The sequence below is a fragment of the Tachyglossus aculeatus genome, chromosome 2 (assembly GCF_015852505.1).
Source record: "Tachyglossus aculeatus isolate mTacAcu1 chromosome 2, mTacAcu1.pri, whole genome shotgun sequence".
In the NCBI taxonomy this organism is placed as follows: domain Eukaryota; kingdom Metazoa; phylum Chordata; class Mammalia; order Monotremata; family Tachyglossidae; genus Tachyglossus; species Tachyglossus aculeatus.
The window spans coordinates 166520045-166539137 of NC_052067.1; the positions used below are offsets into that span (position 1 = coordinate 166520045).

The 19093-nt window shown below is 45.3% G+C and overlaps 1 protein-coding gene across 1 annotated transcript in view; it reads right to left on the reverse strand.

The window, feature by feature from the left end:
• The window catches only part of IRAG2 (inositol 1,4,5-triphosphate receptor associated 2), a 224946-nt gene that overhangs the window by 59245 nt on the left and 146608 nt on the right, over nucleotides 1-19093 (reverse strand). The window lies entirely within an intron of this gene.

Below are 19093 nucleotides of genomic sequence, written 5' to 3' on the forward strand. Positions count from 1 at the left end.
CCCACTGCCGCTTCAAAACTTTCATGTCATTAAAGCATTTGGATGCTTCTCCTTCCCATTAAGTAACGTGTCGGTGCATATCCTTAAACTGTCATTTCCTGCTATTAGTGATTAATTTTAGCGTTCATCATTCCTACTTGATTGTAAGCTCTCTGAGGGGTTGTACTCTGGTGGTGTCTGCTAAGTCAACTGCACTCTTCCAAGCACTTAGCACAGGGCTCTGCACAGAGTAAGTGCTCAATAAAGACACCCGAGGGACTGATTTTCCTTTTAATGGCAGTACAGGCAGGGCATAATTCCTTGACCTCTCAGCTGCCTTCGACACTGTGCCTTCTCTTGGAAACATTACCAACCTTGGCTTCACGGACTCCGTCCTCTCCTGGTTTTCCTCTTATCTTTCTGGCCATTCATTCTCAGTCTCCTTCACGGGCTCCTCCACCCCCTCCCATCCCCTAACTGTGGGGGTCCCTCAAGACTCAGTTCTGGGTCCCCTTCTAATTCTCCATCTACACCCACTCCCTTGGAGAATTAATTCCCTCCCACGGCTTCAACTACCACCTCTACACGATGATTCCCAAATCTCCTTCTCGTTAAATCATAATCCAATTCCAGCTCTGATCTCTCTCCCTCTCTGCAGTCTCGCCTTTCCTCCTGCCTTCAAAACACCTCTACTTGGATGTCCTCCCGTCACTTCAGACGTAACATAGCCAAAACAGAGTTCTTTATCGTCCCACCCAAACCCTCACCTTCCCGTGACTTTTCCATCACTGTAGACGACACCTCCATCCTTCCTGTATCACAAGCCCATAACCTTCGTGTTAAACTTGACTCCTCTCTCTCATTCAACCCACATATCCAATCCATCAATAAATCCTGTCGGTCCCACCTTCACAACATCGCCAAAATCCACCCTTTCCTCTCCACCCAAACTGCTTCCACATTAATCCAAACACTTATAATAATAATGATGGCATTTATTAAGCACTTACTATGTGCCAAGTACTGTTCTAAGTGTTGGGGGGGGGGAGATACAAGGTAATCAGGTTGTCCCACGTGGGGCTCACAGTCTTAATCCCCATTTTGCAGATGAGGTAACTGAGTACAAGTACAAATCCCAACTTGTACTTCCCAAGTGCTTAGTACAGTGCTCTGCACACAAAGCGCTCAATAAATACGATTGAATGAATGAATGAATGAACTGAGGCACAGAGAATCAATCAGTCAATCAATCGTATTTATTGAGCGCTTACTATGTGCAGAGCACTGTACTAAGCGCTTGGGAAGTACAAATTGGCAACACATAGAGACAGTCCCTACCCAACAGTGGGCTCACAGTCTAAAAGGGGGAGACAGAGAACAGAACCAAACATACCAACAAAATAAAATAAATAGGATAGAAATGTACAAGTGAAATAAATAAATAAATAGAGTAATAAATATGTACAACCATATATACATATATACAGGTGCTGTGGGGAAGGGAAGGAGGTAAGATGGGGGGATGGAGAGGGGGACGAGGGGGAGAGGAAGGAAGGGGCTCAGTCTGGGAAGGCCTCCTGGAGGAGGTGAGCTCTCAGCAGGGCCTTGACTTCACAGAGAAGTGAAGTGACTTGCCCAAAGTCACACAGCAGACAATTGGTGGAGCCGGCATTTGAACTCATGGCCTCTGACTCCAAAGCCCAGGCTCTTTCCACAGTGCTGCACTTATCATCATCATCATCAATCGTATTTATTGAGCGCTTACTATGTGCAGAGCACTGTACTAAGCACTTGGGAAGTACAAACTGGCAACATATAGCCAACATATAGCCAACAGTGGGCTCACAGTCTAAAACGGGGAGACAGAGAACAAAACCAAACGTACTAACAAAATAAAATAAATTTATTTTATTTATCCTAAATAAATCTTATTTATTTATCCTTATCCTATCCCACTTATCCTATCCCACCTGGATTACTGCATCAGCAACCTTGTTGACCTCCCAGCCTCCTGCCTCTCCCCACTCCAGGCCGTATTTCACACTGAAGCCCGGATCATTTTTCAAAAAAAGTGTTCAGGACAGGTCTCTCCATGCCTCAAAAAACTCCAGTGATTGCCCATCTACCTCCACATCAAACAAAAACTCCTCACCACTGGTTTTAAAGCAGTCAATCACCTTGCCCCCTTATTTTTTAGTCAATCATATTTACTGAGCACTTTGTGGGCAGAGCACTGTACTAAGTGCCTTCCTACCTCACCTCTCTACTCTCTTTCTCCAACCCAGCCCGTAAACTTCGCTTATCTAATGCCAACCTTCTCACTGTGCTTCGATCTCGTCTATCTCACGGGCTGACTCCTGGCCCACATCCTGTCTCTGACAATGACTCTCTCCCGCTTCAAAGCCTTATTCAGCGTGGCTCAGTGGAAAGAGCCCGGGATTTGGAGTCAGAGGTCACGGGTTCAAATCCTGGCTCCGCCAATTGCCTGCTGTGTGACCTTGGGCAAGTCACTTAACTTCTCTGTGCCTCAGTTCCTTCATCTGTAAAATGGGGGTTAAGACTGTGAGCCCCCCGTGGGATAACCTGATCATCTTGTAACCCCCCCAGCACTTAGAACAGTGCTTTGCACATAGTAAGCACTTAATAAATGCCATTATTATTATTATTATTCAGGGCCCATCTCCTCCAAAAGGCCTTCCCTAACTAAGCCTCCCTTTCCTCTTCTCCCACTCCCTTCTGTGTCATGCTGACTTGCTCCCTTAATTCATCTCCCTCCCAGCCCCACAACACTGTGTCCATATCTATCATTTATTTAGGTATAATAATGGCTGTCTTCCCGCCTCCAGACTGTAAGCTCGTTGTGGGCAGGAAATTCACTCATTCATTCATTCAATCATATTTATTGAGCACTTACTGTGTGCAGAGCACTTGGGAAGGACAAGTTGGCAGTATATAGGGATGGTCCCTACCCAACAACGGGCTCACAGTCTAGGAGGGGGAGACAGACAACAAAACAAAACACGTGGACAGGTGTCAAGTCGTCGAACAAATACAATTAAAGCTATATGCACAGCATAACAAAATAAATAGAATAGTAAATATGTACAAGTCAAATAGAGTAATAAATCTGCACAAACATATATACAGGTGCTGCGAGGAGGGGGAGGAGGTAGGGCTGGGGGGAGGGGGAGAGGAAAAAGGGGGCTCAGTCTGGGAAGGCCTCTTGGAGGAGGTGAGCTCTTAGTAGGGCTTTGAAGGGAGGAAGAGAGCTAGCTTGGCGGATGGGCAGAGGGAGGGCATTCCAGGCCAGGGGGAGGACGTGGGCCGGGGGGTCGACGGCGGGACAGGTGAGAAAGAGGTAGAGTGAGGAGGTTAGCAGCAGCAGAGGAGTGGAGGGTGCGGGCTGGGCTGGAGAAGGAGAGAAGGGAGGTGAGGTGCCTGTTTATTGCTGTATTGTACTCTCCCAAGGTCTTAGTACAGTGCGCTGCACACGAGAAGTGCCAAATAAATACGATAGAGTGAACAAATAGAACCCAGTTCCTCTGACTTCAAGTCCATGGTGCGCTCTCTTCCCACTAGAGCTCTTCCCCTTAGAGAAGCAGTGTAGCTCAGTGGAAAGAGCATGGGCTGAGGCTCGCAGACAGGTACAGGTACGGGCAGTTGATTGAAATCAACAGTCATAGTCTCTTCTCTAAGTGGTTTTCTGAGGTAAATATTTCAGTATCGGTTCTGATTGGGTGAGGTGTATGCCACTCTCCAGAAGACAAGGAACGATGAACTTGTGAAGGGATCAGGGCAATATAATAATACACAGAAAGGATGAATTAAGGCCCAAGAAATAGCGTGGCCTAATAGAAAGACCACCGCCCTGGGAGTCCAGAGATCTAGACTGTGAGTCCACTGTTGGGTAGGGACTGTCTCTATATGTTGCCAATTTGTACTTCCCAAGCGCTTAGTACAGTGCTCTGCACATAGTAAGCGCTCAATAAATACGATTGATGATGATGATGATGATGATCTGGGTGTCCTAATCCCAGCTCCACCCCTTACGGGCTGTGGGCGTTCCAAATCTTACCCCATCTTTAAATATTTCATTTATACTCATGCCAATCATTCCTCACTCCCCTGAGATGAGGGTAACAGTGAACTTTAAACACGTACTATCAATGCCTGTATATATGTATATACGTTTGTACGTATTTATTACTCTATGTACATATTTATTCTACTTATTTTATTTTGTTAATATGTTTTGTTCTGTCTCCCCCTTCTAGACTGTGAGCCCACTATTGGGTAGGGACCGTCTCTAGATGTTGCCAACTTGTACTTCCCAAGCGCTTAGTACAGTGCTCTGCACACAGTAAGTGCTCAATAAATACAATTGAATGAATGAATGACTCAGAGGTCATGGGTTCAAATCCCGGTCCACCAATTGTCAGCTGTGTGACTTTGGGCAAGTCACTTAACTTCTCTGTGCCTCAGTTCCCTCATCTGGAAAATGGGGGTTAAGACTGAGCCCCACGTGGGACAACCTGATCACCTTGTAACCTCTCCAGCGCATAGAACATCGCTTTGCACATAGTAAGCGCTTAACAAATGCTATCATTATTATTATTATTATGCTGCTTCCCTTTGCTAAGAGCACCTTTTCAATGATAGTTTTAGCCAGAGAGCTAGGATCACTAACACACACCCTCTCTGCAATCATTTGGCCAGAGAAGCAGCTCAGGTGTAGAGGACAGAGCACCTGCCTGGGAGTCAGAAGGTAATGGGTTCTAATCCTGACTCCTCCACTTTTCATTCATTCATTCATTCATTCAATCAATCGTATTTACTGAGCACTTACTGTGTACAGAGCACTGTACTAAGCGCTTGGGAAGTACAAGTTTGCAACATATAGAGACAGTCCCTACCCAACAGCGGGCTCGCAGTCTAGAAGGGGGAGACAGACAACAAAACAAAACATATAAACCAAATAAAATAAATAGAATATGTACAAGTAAAATGGAGTAATGAATACGTACAAACATTTATACATATACATGTATACATATATATGTATACATAATAATGATGGCATTTGTTAAGCGCTTACTATGTGCAGAGCACTGTTCTAAGCGCTGGGGGTGGATACAAGGTGATCAAGTTGTCCCACCTGGGGCTCACAGTCTTAATCCCCATTTTACAGATGAGGTAACTGGCTCAGAGAAGTTAAGTGACTTGCCCAAGGTCACACAGCAGACATGTGGCAGAGCCGGGATTCGAACCCATGACCTCTGACTCCAAAGCCCGTGCTCTTCTCCACAGAGCCATGCTGCTCCTCTATATGTATGCATATGTATATATATGTATATATGTATACATGTATACATATACATATGCATATATATATACATATACATACATATACATACATATGATATATATCATGATATATATGTGTGTGTATATACACACACACACACACACACACACACACACACACACACACACACACACATGTCTGCTGCATGACCTTGGGCAAGTCACTTCACTTCTCTGGGCCTCAGTGACCTCATCTGTAAAGTGGGGATTGAGACTGTGAACCCCACGTGGGATGGGGACCGTGTCTAACCCATTTTGCTTGTATCTACTACAGTGCCTGGCACATAGTAAGCACTTAACAAATACTACAATTATTATCATTAATGGTGGACTATGAAGTTAAGTCGTGGGTTCTAATCCCAGTTTTGCCACTTGTCTGCTGTGTGACCTTGGGCAAGTGACTTAAGTTTTCCTTCGTACTATGGATATGGATATGTAGGACTAGAGAAGCAGCATGGCTCAGTGGAAAGAGCCCGGGCTTTGGAGTCAGAGATCGTGGGTTCAAATTCCTACTCTGCCAATTGTCAGCTGTGTGACTTTGGGCAAGTCACTTCACTTCTCTGGGCCTCAGTTACCTCATCTGTAAAATGGGGGTTAAGACTGAGTCCCATGTGGGGCAACCTGACTACCTTGTATCCTCCCCAGCGCTTAGAACAGTGCATTGCACATAGCAAGTGCTTAATAAATGCCTTCATTATTATTCTTCTCTGTGCCTCAGTTACCTCATCTGTAAATTGGGGATTGAGACTGTGAGCCCCACGTGGGATAATCTAATTACCTTGTATCTACCCCAGCACTTAAAACAGTGCTTGGCACATAGTAAGCGCTTAACAAATACCATTATTATTACTATTATTAGCAGCATGGCTCAGTGGAAAGAGCCCGGGCTTTGGAGTCAGAGGTCATGGGTTCAAATACCGGCTCTGCCACTTGTCAGCTGTGTGACTTTGAGCAAGTCACTTAACTTCTCTGTGCCTCAGTTCCCTCATTTATAAAATGGGGATTAAGACTGTGAGCCCTCCAAGAGACAACCTGATCACATAGTAAGTGCTTAATAAATGCCATTATTATTATCATTATTATTATGCAGAAGGGAGAGGGAGTAGGGGAAAATGAGGGTTTAGTCAGGGATGGCCTCGTTCATTCAATCGTATTTATTGAGCACTTACTGTGTGCAGAGCACTGTACTAAGCGTTTGGGAAGTGCAAGTTGGCAACATATAGAGACAGTCCCTACACTACAGTGAGCTCACAGTCTCTTTGGAGGATGTATGGTTTTAATAAGACTTTTGAAGGTTGGGGGAATTAGTGTTCTGGCATATATAGAGAAGCAGCGTGGCTCAGTGGAAAGAGTGCAGGCTTTGGAGTCAGAGGTCAAGGGTTCAAATCCAGGCTCCACCACTTGTCAGCTGTGTGACTTTGGACAAGTCACTTAACTTCTCTGGGCCTCAGTTACCTCATCTGTAAAATGGGGAATAAGACTGTGAGCCCCACATAGGACAACCTGATCACCTTGTATCCTCCCCAGTGCTTAGAACAGTGCTTTGCACATAGTAAGCGCTTAATAAATGCTATTATATATATATATATATATATATATATATATATATGGAGGGTAGGATGGGAGGGAGTTTCAGGACTGAGGACAAACTGCTTCAAACTTGCAGAGTAATAATAACGATAATAATAATATATTTAAGCACTTACTATGTGTCAAGAACTGTCCTAAACGCTGGGGTAGATACGAGCTAATCAGGTTGGACACAGTCCCTGTCCCTCATGGTGCTCACAGTCTTAATCCCCATTTTACAGATGAGATAACTGAGGGCCAGAGAAGTGACTTGCCTAAGGTCACAAAGCTGACAAGTGGTGAAGCCAGGATGAGAACCCATTATCTTCTTACTCCCAGGCCAGTGCTCTACCCGCAAGGCCTTGAGAAGGTAAGGCAAGAAAGAGGTTTCACAGCCCAGCCCGCACCCTCCGCTCCTCCGCCGCTAATCTCCTCACCGTACCTCGTTCTCGCCTGTCCCGCCATCGACCCCCGGCCCAAATCCTCCCCCGGGCCCGGAATGGCCTCCCTCTGCCCACCCGCCAAGCTCGCTCTCTTCCTCCCTTCAAAGCCCTACTGAGAGCTCACCTCCTCCAGGAGGCCTTCCCACACTGAGCCCCCTCCTTCCTCTCCCTCTCCTCCTCCCTCCACCCTCCCGCCTTACCTCCTTCCCTTCCCCACAGCACCTGTATATATGTATATATGTTTGTACATATTTATTACTCTATTTATTTTACTTGTACATATCTATTCTATTTATTTTATTAATATGTTTGGTTTTGTTCTCTGTTACCCCTGGTAGACTGTGAGCCCACTGTTGGGTAGGGACCGTCTCTATATGTTCCCAACTTGTACTTCCCAAGCGCTCAATAAATACGATTGGATGAATGAATGAGATCAGTGAAGGACATCTTTTTTTAATCATCCATGTACATCAGCTGTCTCCCTCCCAGAAACAATCAGCTAATAATAATAATAATGATAATAATGGCATTTGGTAAGCGCTTACTATGTGCAAAGCATTGTTCTAAGCACCCAGCTGGCAACTCTCTATCCCCAGCAACAACTGTTGCAAAGCTGCTAGGATTCCATTCAAAAAACCCACCTCTCCCTTGGCAACAAGAAAAAAAAAAAAAAATCAAGCTCAGCCTTCCTTCTCATCCTGGGGAATCCAATAAATACAGAGATGTGAGTAGTAATAATGATAATATTAAGAATAATAATTGTAATAATGGTAATAGTCATTCATTCAATCAATCGTATTTATTAAGCGCTTACTGTGTGCAGAGCACTGTACTAAGCGTTTGGGAAGTACCAATCAGCAACATTTTCATTCATTCATTCGTATTTATTGAATGCTACTGTGTGCAGAGCACTGTACTAAGCGCTTGGGAGAGTACAAGTCAGCAGCATACAGAGACGGTCCCTACCCAACAACAGTCTCACAGTCTAGAAGGGGGAGACAGACAACAAAAACAAAACAAGTAGACAGGTGTAAATAATAGTAACAATAGTAATAATAATAGTAACGACAGTAGTAGTGATAGTAATTACTGCACATGGTAAGCAGTAGCAGAAATAGTAACCATAATCAAAGTAATAATAATGGTAATAGTAATAGTGATAACAGTAGTTGTAAGCAGGGAATGTGACTGTTTATTGTTATTTTGCTTAGGTCTTAGGTCTTAGTGCTTAGGTCAGTGTTCTCCAGACAGTAAGTGCTCAATTAATACTATTGACTGGCTGGCAATCATAGTGGTAAGTAATACTAATAGCAATAACACTAATGATAATAATACTTATATTTGTTAAGCACTTACTGTGTGCCAAGCACTGTAATAAGCACAGGGAGAGATACAAGAGGAGGAGCTCTCCTCCCTCCTCTCAAGTGCTACTCCGGCCACCTGTGCTTCTGACCCCATTCCCTCTCATCTTATGAAATCTCTCGCTCCATCCCTTCTCCCCTCCTTAACTTCCATCTTCAACCGCTCACTCTCCACTGGTTCCTTCCCCTCTGCCTTCAAACATGCCCATGTCTCACCCATCCTAAAAAAACCCTCTCTTGACCCCACCTCACCTTCTAGTTATCGTCCCATATCCCTCCTACCATTCCTTTCCAAACTCCTTGAACGAGTTGTCTACACTCGCTGCCTAAAATTCCTCAATAATAACTCTCTCCTCAACCTCCTCCAGTCTGGCTTCCGTCCCCTACATTCCACGGAAACTGCCCTCTCAAAGGTCACCGATGACCTCCTGCTTGCCAAATCCAACGGCTCCTACTCTGTCCTAATCCTCCTCGACCTCTCAGCTGCCTTTGATGCTGTGGACCACCCCCTTCTTCTCAACACTCTATCTGACCTTGGCTTCACAGACTCCATCCTCTCCTGGTTCTCCTCTTACCTCTCCGGTCGTTCTTTCTCAGTCTCTTTTGCAGGCTCCTCCTCCCCCTCCCATTCTCTCACTGTGGGGGTTCCCCAAGGTTCAGTGCTTGGTCCCCTTCTGTTCTCAATCTACACGCACTCCCTTAGTGACCTCGTTCGCTCCCACGGCTTCAACTATCATCTCTATGCTGATGACACCCGGATCTACATATCTGCCCCTGCTCTCTCCCCCTCTCTCCAGGCTCGCATCTCCTCCTGCCTTCAGGACATCATCATCATCATCATCAATCGTATTTATTGAGCGCTTACTATGTGCAGAGCACTGTACTAAGCACTTCCATTTGGATGTCTGCCCGCCACCTAAAGCTCAACATGTCGAAGACTGAACTCCTTGTCTTCCCTCCCAAACCTTGCCCTCTCCCTGACTTTCCCATCTCTGTTGACGGCACTACCATCCTTCCCGTCTCACAAGCCCGCAACCTTGGTGTCATCCTCGACTCCGCTCTCTCATTCACTCCTCACATCCAAGCCGTCACCAAAACCTGCCAGTCTCAGCTCCACAACATTGCCAAGATCCGCCCTTTCCTCTCCATCCCAACCGCTACCCTGCTCATTCAAGCTCTCATCCTATCCCGTCTGGACTACTGCATCAGCCTTCTCTCCGATCTCCCATCCTCGTGTCTCTCTCCACTTCAATCCATACTTCATGCTGCTGCCCGGATTGTCTTTGTCCAGAAACGCTCTGGGCATGTTACTCCCCTCCTCAAAAATCTCCAGTGGCTACCAATCAATCTGCGCATCAGGCAGAAACTCCTCACCCTGGGCTTCAAGGCTGTCCATCCCCTGGCCCCCTCCTACCTCACCTCCCTTCTCTCCTTCTACTGCCCAGTCCGCACCCTCCGCTCCTCCACCGCTGATCTCCTCACCGTACCTCACTCTCGCCTGTCCCACCATCGACCCCCGGCCCACGTCATCCCCCGGGCCTGGAATGCCCTCCCTCTGCCCATCCGCCAAGCTAGCTCTCTTCCTCCCTTCAAGGCCCTGCTGAGAGCTCACCTTCTCCAGGAGGCCTTCCCAGACTGAGCCCCTTCCTTCCTCTCCCCCTCGTCCCCCTCTCCATCCCCCCATCTTACCTCCCTCCCTTCCCCACAGCACCTGTATATATGTATATATGTTTGTACATATTTTTTTCACTCTATTTATTTATTTAATTTATTTGTACATATCTATTCTATTTATTTTATTTTGTTAGTATGTTTGGTTTTGTTCTCTGTCTCCCCCTTTTAGACTGTGAGCCCACTGTTGGGTAGGGACTGTCTCTATATGTTGCCAATTTGTACTTCCCAAGCGCTTAGTACAGTGCTCTGCACATAGTAAGCACTCAATAAATGCGATTGATGATGATACAAGATAATCAGGTCCCACATGGGACTCCCAGCCTAAGTAGGAGAGAGAGCAGATACTGAATCCCCATTTCACAGATGAGGGAACTGAGGCCCAGAGAACTGAAGTGACTCGCCCAAGCTCACACAACAGACAAGTGGCGGAGGTGGGATTAGAACCCATGACCTTCTGTCTCCCAGCCCGGGGCTCTATCCACTCTGCCAGGCTGCTACGCATAGGACTTGTGCGGTCCACAAGACTGATGCAGACCCGGGCAAGAGGATTCATTCATTCATTCAGTTGCATTTATTGAGCGCTTACTTTGTGCTGAGCACTGTACTAAGTGCTTGGGAAATACAAGTCGGCAACATATAGAGACAATCCCTACCCAGCAACGGGCTCACAGACTAGAAGGGGGAGATGGACAATGGAACAAAACATGTAGACAGGTGTCAAAATCATCAGAACAAATGGAATTATAGCTATAATATAATATATTAACATATATTATTAAATATATAAATATATAATAATTATAACTATAATTTAATAGCTATAGCTATAGGATCTCAGTGTCACCTCATATCAGTGAGTCTCATCAAGCATAATTTCTTCAACCCATGGAAACTCACTACCTACAGAATCCCAAATTTCATTGCTCTATCGTTAATAGTGACAGTAATAATGATAATAGTGCAGAATATTATTCATAAAAATCACAATGATAGTACTAATCGTGGCACATCAATTACCTATTATGTGCCAAGCACTGTATTAGATGCTGGGCAGCATGGCTTAGTGGAAAGAGCCCGAGCTTTGGAGTCAGAGGTCATGGGTTCTAATCCTGCCTCCACCACTTGTCAATTGTGTGACCTTGAGCAAGCCACTTAACTTCTCTGGGCCTCAGTTACCTCATCTGTAAAATGGAGATGAAGACTAAGCCCCACGTGGGATCATCTGATTATCTTCTATCTACCCTAGCGCTTAGAACAGTGCTTGGCACATAGTAAGCACTTAACAAATACCAACATTATTATTATTATTATTATTATTATTATTATTATTATTATAGATAATCAGGTTGGACACAAGTCCATGTCCCACATGGGGCTCACAGTCTGAGATGGGGGAGAATGGGCAATGAATCTGTATTTACAGATGAGGCACTTGAGGCACAGAGAAGTGAGGTGACTTTCCCAAGGTCATTCAGAGGACAAGTGGCAGAGTCAGGATTAGAACCCAGGTCCTTCTGACTCCCAGGAGCGTGCTCTATCCACTAGGCACGCTGCTTCTCCACACACTAACATGTGATCCAAGGGTGGTTTCAAATAGAATTTGGCTTCCTTCTCACAGATAGCAAACCATTCGATTCACCACTCCCACTGATTAATATTATTTATTGAGAACAAACTCGGTAAATAGCACTGGATGAAAGGTTCCTGAGAGTATGAGAAAGGAGATTTAGGAGAAGCAGCATGGCCTACTAGGTAGAACAGAGGCCTGAGAGTCAGGAGGACCCGGGTTCTGATCCTGTCTCCATCTGTCTGCTGGGTGACCTTGGGCAAGTCACTTACTCTCTCTGTGCCTCAGTGCCCTCATCTGTAAAATGAGGATTAAGACTGTGAGCCCCATGTGGGGCAGGGACTGTGTCCAATCCCATTAGCTTGCATTTACTCCATCACTTACTGTAGTGCCTGGCACATACTAAGCGCTTAAATACCATCAAACATACATTCATTCGTATTTATTAAGCACTTACTGTGTGCAGAGCACTGTACTAAGCGCTTGGGAAGTACAAGTCGGCAACAAACAGAGACGGTCCCTACCCAACAATGGGCTCACAGTCTGGAAGCGGGGAGACAGACAAAAGAAAACATGTGGACAGGTTTCAGGTCATCATATACATAGTACAGTGCTCTGCACACAGTAAGAGCTCAATAAATACGACAATGAATACACCCACACCCAAACACATACACTGTCTTGTGGATTGATTATAATACACATAGTACAGTGCTCTGCACACAGTAAGCGCTCAATAAATACAATTGAATGAATACACGCACCCCCCACACACATACACTGTCTCGTGGATTGATTATAATACACATAGTACAGTGCTCTGCACACAGTAAGCACTCAATAAATACGATTGAATGAATACACATTCAATACACATTCAATACAAATGAATACACATTTTTAGACTGTGAGCCCACTTTTTAGACTGTGAGCCCACTGTTGGGTAGGGACTTTCTCTATGTGTTGCCAATTTGTACTTCCCAAGCGCTTAGTACAGTGCTCTGCACATAGTAAGCGCTCAATAAATACGATTGATTGATTGATTGATTGAATACACACACCCCCACACACATACACTGTCTCGTGGATTGATTATAATACCTCACGGACTGGAAATGAGTCTGGATTTCGGTTGTTCTTTCCCTAGCGCTCAGTACAGTGCATTGCCACCCAATGTGTGCTCAACAGATACTTTTATTCCTACTCCAAAGATATGTTTCCAGCTGTCAATCTTTTTTTTTTAATCCTGCACAATACAGCAGACTGGTCTCGCAACAAAAACAGCCTCTCATTCCATTACCAGTCTGAGAAAGTCTCTGTGAAAGGTCAAGAGAATAGTTTCTCAATATTATTATTGAGAAGGGTGGGGAAAAAAAGAAAACCAAACCACACAGACTCACCACCAGGAAGATGAGGGTCTCATGATTCCTCAGCTAAAAGCGGGTCATGTCATGTTGAGACTAGGACCTCATGCAAATGGGTGTTATTTATGGCCTGATTTGAATTTAAGGGGAAGCCGTTGGGTGAGAATTTGATTGACCTGGTATATCCTATTCAGGTCTCTTTTTGGTTCTTCTTTTTTGACCGGGATCAAAGACAGCAAACGGAGACAGGAAGATTTTAGAGCCGAACCTTGCAACACACCAAATACCAAAAAAAAAAGTAATATAAAAAATACCCTTTTGAAGAAGACTACTTAGCGTGGCTCAGTGGAAAGAGCCCGGGCTTGGGAGTAGGAGGTCATGGGTTCAAATCCCCGCTCTGCCACTTGTCGGCTGTGTGACTTTGGGCAAGTCACTTAAACTTCTCTGTGTCTCAGTTACCTCATCTGGAAAATAGGGATTAAGATTGTGGGCCCCACATGGGACAACCTGATCACCTGGCATCCTCCCAAGTGCTTAGAACAGTGCTTTGCACATAGCAAGCGTTTAACAAATTCCAAAATTATTATATAACTCAGATTAAAACAACCACAATACACAGGGTAAGAACCAATTCTTCATTCATTCAATCGTATTTATTGAGAGCTTACTGTGTGCAGAGCACTGTACTAAGCACTTGGGAAGTGAGTTGGCACCATATAGAGACGGTGCCTACCCAACAGCAGGCTCACAGTCTAGAAGGGGGAGACATACAACAAAACAAAACATATTAACAAAATAAATAGAATATGTACAAGTAAAATAGAGTAATAAATATGTACAAACATATATACAGGTGCTGTGGGGAGGGGAAGGAGGTAAGGCAGGGGGATGGGGAAAGGGAGAAGCTTACTTCTGCCATAAATGAAACTCACCAAGTCTCTAGACCTCAAGTGGGTAAGCACTTTTCAGCCTTGTGAGATGACACAAAGAGGTAGCAAAAGCTTTTTAGTCATTATTATTACTGTGGTACTTAAGTATTTACTCTTTGCCAAGCACTGTACGAAGCTCTGTTATAAATACAAAATACAGGCACACATATACGCAGCAGACACAGTACCTGTCCCACGTGGGGCTCGTAGTTGAAGTAGGAGGGAGTGGGATTTAATCCTCATTTTAGAGAGGAGGAAACTGAAGTACAGAGACGTTTAAGTAACTTGCTCAAAGTCACACAGGAGGCAAGTGGCAGAGCTGGATTAGAACCAGATTTCTAGACTGTGAGCCCATTGTTGGGTAGGGACCATCTCCATAGGTTGACGATTTGTACTTCCCAAATGCTTAGTACAGTTCTCTGCACACAGTAAGTGCTCAATAAATATTATTGAATGAATGAATGAACCCAGATCCTTCGCCTCCCAGGCCCCAGGCTCTTTCTACTAGGCCCAGCTGCTTCTCAGGAATGGTAAAGTTATTTGCCACCATTAGAAATGAAATGAATAATGACGGGACAGTCCCATCGGGTCACAAGTAATTTCACGAGTAGTCGTCGGCCAGCTGTTGTTAATTATAAACCCACCTCGCTACAGGTCACCAGTGGAATTAAGAGACCTGAATTCTAGTTCCTCCTCTGCCTTCACCGCACTTCACCTCATCTTTCCCAGCAGTATCTCTAGAGGCAGTCTCCTGCCTCTTCTCAAAATCCACCCCCTCCACCTGCACATCCGACCCTACTCCTTCGCACCCCATCGAAACATTCGCCCCCTCCCAACTTCACTCCTTAACTGCCATCTTCAAATGTTCATTCTCCAATGGCTTTTTCCCCATTGCTTTTAAAAATGCCCATATCTCCCCATCCTAAAAAAAAAACACCTTTTTTGACCTCACGACTCCCTCCAGTTATCGCCCCAGCTCCCTCCTCCCATTCCTCTCCAAACCCCTTTAGCGAGTCGTCTACACCCACTATCTCAAATTCCTCTCCTCCAATTCTCTCCTTGACCAGCTCCAATCAGGCTTCCATCCTCTTCACTCCACAGAAACCGCCCTCATTATTATTATTATTATTATTAATAAAGGCCGCCAAGGACCACCTTCTTGCCAAATTCAACAGGCTCTACTCCATCTTAATCCTCCTTAACCTCTCAGCTGCCTTCGACACTGTGGCCCACCCCCTTCTCCTGGAAACAATATCTAACCTCGGCTTCACTGTCACTGTCCTCTCCTGGTTCTCCTCTTATCTTTCTGATTGTTCATTCCCAGTCTCTTTCACGGGCTCCTCCTCTGCCTCCCACCCACTAACCTTCAATTCTGGGCCCCCTTCTATTCTCCATCTACACTGACTCCCTTGGAAACCTCATTCACTCACACGGCTTCTATTATCAACTCTACGCAGATGACTCCCAAATCTCCATCTCCAGCCCTCGTCTCTCTCCCTCTCTGCAGTCTTGCCTTTCCTCCTGCCTTTAAGACATCTCTAGAGAAGCAGCCTGATTTAGTGGAAAGAGCACAGACTTGGGAGTCAGAGGATGTGGGTTCTAATCCCGGCTCCACCACTCATCTGCTGTGTGACCTTGGGCAAGTCATGTAACTTCTCTGTGCCTCAGTTACCTCATTTGGAAAACGGGGATTAAGACATTGAGCCCCACATGGGACAACTTGATTACCTTGTATCTGCCCCAGTGCTTAGATCAGTGCTTGGCACATAGTAAGCCCTTAATAAACCCCATTATTATTATTATTTAGTAAGCACTTAACAAATACTATTATTATTATTACTACTACTTGGATGTCCTCCCATCGCCTCCAATTTTAATATGGCTAAAACTGAACTTATCTTCCCACCCAAACCCTGTCCTTCCTCTCACATTCTTCCTGTCTCACAAGCCCACAACCTTGGCATTATCCTTGACTTCTCTCTCTCATTCAACGCACATATTCAAGCCATTACTAAATCCTGTCAATTCCACCTTCACAGCATGGCTAAAAACTGCCCCTTCCTCTCCATCCGAACTGCTACCACATTAATGCAAGCACTTACCCTAGCCCATCTTGATTACTGTATCAGCCTCCTCACTGACCTCCTGCCTCTCCCAACTCCAGTCCCTAATCCACTCTGCTTCCCCAATCGTTTTCCTTCAGAAATATTCAGACCATGTACCTCCACTCCTCAAGAAACTTCAGTGGTTTCCCATCCACCTCCCTCCTCATATCAGACAGATAATTGCTTTCCCCCACTTCACAGCCTTATTGAAGGCCCATCTCCTCCAAGAAGCCTTCCCTGACTAAGCTCTCCTCTTCTCCCACTCCTGTCTGCATCACCCTGACTTGCTCCCTTCATTCATCCTCCCTTTCAACCCCACAACATATATTTATATATCTGTAATTTATTTATGGATATTAATGTCTGTCTCTCTCCCCCTCTAGACTGTGAGCTCGATGTGGGCAGGGAATGTGTCTGTTGTTCTACTGTACTTTCCCAAGTGCTGAGTTCAGTGCTTCGCACACAGTATTCATTCATTCAATTGCATTTATTGAGCCCTTACTGTATGCAGAGCACTTTACTAAGCGCTTGGAAGTACAAGTTGGTAACATATAGAGATGGTCCCTACCCAACAGCGAGCTCACAGTCTAGGAGGAGGAGACAGACAACAAAACAAAACATGTTAACAAAATAAAATAAATAGAATAAATATGTACAAGTAAAGTAAATAAATAGAGTAATAAATATGTGCAAACATATATACATATATACAGGTGCTGTGGGAAGGGGAAGGAGGTAAGGCGGGGGATGGGGAGGAGAAAGAGGTAAGGTGGGGGGATGGGGAGGGGGAGGAGGGGGAGAGGAAGGAGGGGGCTCAGTCTGAGAAGGCCTCCTGGAGGAGGTGAGCTCTCAGTAGGTCTTTGAAGGGAGGAAGAGAGCTAGCTTGGCAGATGTGCGGAGGGTTTTGATCTCTGTCTCCCCCTTCTAGACTGTGAGCCCACTGTTGGGTAGGGACTGTCTCTATATGTTGCCAACTTGTACTTCCCAAGCGCTTAGTACACTGCTGTGCACACAGTAAGCGCTCAATAAATACGATTGATTGATTGATTGATTGAGAGCATTCCAGGCCAGGGGGAGGACATGGGTCAGGGGTTGACGGCGGGACAGGCGAGAACAAGGCACAGTGAGGAGATCCCGTTGGTTCATTCATTTGTATTTATTGAGTAAGCGCTCAATAAATACAAATGAATGAACCACACGGGATCTATGCATGGCACTGTATTTTTCCCCTCCTCCAATCTCCATTCTCCCCAACTCAAAAATTCCACTCAATGATTGCGACCTCCTTACCTGCTCTCTCTCCTACACACACACCCAAATCTGTCCTGTTCCCCCACAGAGACTTCTGATCATGGTTTATTTTGTTGTCTGTCTCCCCCTTCTAGACTGTGTGCCCATTGTTGGGTAGGGACTGTCTCTCTATGTTGCCGACTTGTACTTCCCAAGCACTTAGTACAGTGCTCTGCACACAGTAAGCGCTCAATAAATACGATTGAATGAATGAATGAATCTTTTGTCCTCCACCTTTTTTCTCAAGTCATCATGCCCCAGTTAGTTGGTAGAGCACAGAACTGGGAGTCAGAAGGCCATGGGTTTTAATTCCAACTCTGCCAACTGTCAACTGGGTGACTTTGGGCAAGTCACTTCACTTCTCTGGGCCTCGGTTACCTCATCTGGAAAATGGGGATTGAGACTGAGCCCCCACGTGGGATGGGGACTGAGTCCAACCGGATTTGCTTTTATCCATCCCAGTGCTTAGTACAGTGCCAAGAATATAGTATTCATTCATTCATTCAATCATATTTATTAAGCACTTACTGTGTGCAGAGCACTGTACTAAGTGCTTGGGAAGTACAAGTTGGCAACATATAGAGATGGTCCCTACCCAACAGTGGGCTAGGGACTGTCTCTATATGTTGCCAACTTGTACTTCCCAAGCGCTTAGTACAGTGCTCTGCACACAGTAAGCGCTCAATAAATACAATTGCTTGCTTGATTGATTGATAGTAAGCATTCAACCAATACCATAATTATTATACCCAAACTATTTCCTCGACACACAAATCCATGCCCTTAAACTACTTTCTCCACCGAACTTCATTCCCTCATTCCCCTTGGAAAAGTACAATAAATGGACACACCCACTGCCCACAACAAGCTTACAGTCTAGAGGGAAATAATTGTGACATTTGTTAAGCACATACTATGTACAAAGCACTGTTCTAAGAGCTGGGGTAGATACAAGCCAATCAGGCTGGACACAGTCCCCGTCCCACGCGGGGCTCACGGTCTTCATTCCCATTTTCCAGATGAGGTAACTGAGTCACAGAGAAGTTAAGTGGCTTGCCCAAGGTCACGCAGCAGACTAGTGGCGGAGCTGGGATTAGAACCCAAATTCATTCAGTCGTATTTATTGAGCGCTTACTGTGTGCAGAGCACTGTACTAAGCGCTTGGGAAGTACAAGTTGGCAACATGTAGAGACAGTCCCTACCCAAGCCTGCTCTTTCCGCTCTGCCACGACCCTGGATTATCTCCCCAGTACCCTTCCTCTGATCATTCTTTTATTCATTCAATTGTATTTACTGAGCGATTACTGTGTGCAGAGCACTGGACTAAGCGTTTTGGAGAGTACAATGCAGCAATAAACAGATACTTTCCCGGCCCACGATGAACTTACTGTCTTGGGGCGGAGGGGTTATGGAGCCATGTTGGTGGAAATCTAGACATCAGGCTGATC